The 462-nt window shown below is 35.7% G+C and overlaps 1 protein-coding gene across 1 annotated transcript in view; it reads left to right on the top strand.

Annotated features, from left to right (window-relative positions):
* The window catches only part of LOC107561861 (nectin-1-like), a 148358-nt gene that overhangs the window by 63043 nt on the left and 84853 nt on the right, over positions 1-462 (top strand). The window lies entirely within an intron of this gene.

Genomic DNA, 462 nt, shown 5'->3' with positions numbered 1-462 from the left:
GTATGTAATTCTGCTCCAACGTTACATGTGGTGAGGACTATCTTTAAACTAAATTGTAAGACTAAATTGTACTTGATGGAACACAATGTCTTTAAACGTATTTGTCCATAAAGTCACCACACAAAGGGTTTAATATGAATGTCGTTGCAGGGATTAAGGCATAAACGAGAACCCTTTTTAAAATAATGGAGGTTACTGAACTGCAGTGAAATTAACCATGAAGGCTATTGCGACTAATGGTAGAAAAAAAGGATCTTACGCAATTGACTTTATATAACTGAAGCTTGGCTCAACATAAATGGCTGTGTTTTAAAAAATCACCATCCCACCTTTGCTGTTTGGATCCAGCAAATTGTCAAGGTTGGTAATATCCAAGTTATTTACAGAGTGGCTGATAATAAGAAAATGGGTAATTTGCATTTATGTGTGGCCTCACAGTAAAACTGCCTAATTGGGAATGAT

Source organism: Sinocyclocheilus grahami, unplaced genomic scaffold (assembly GCF_001515645.1).
Source record: "Sinocyclocheilus grahami isolate Dianchi unplaced genomic scaffold, SAMN03320097.WGS_v1.1 scaffold795.1, whole genome shotgun sequence".
Taxonomy (NCBI): Eukaryota; Metazoa; Chordata; class Actinopteri; order Cypriniformes; family Cyprinidae; genus Sinocyclocheilus; species Sinocyclocheilus grahami.
Note: the sequence above shows the minus strand (reverse complement) of the source record. Positions and strands in the feature narration are given on the sequence as shown.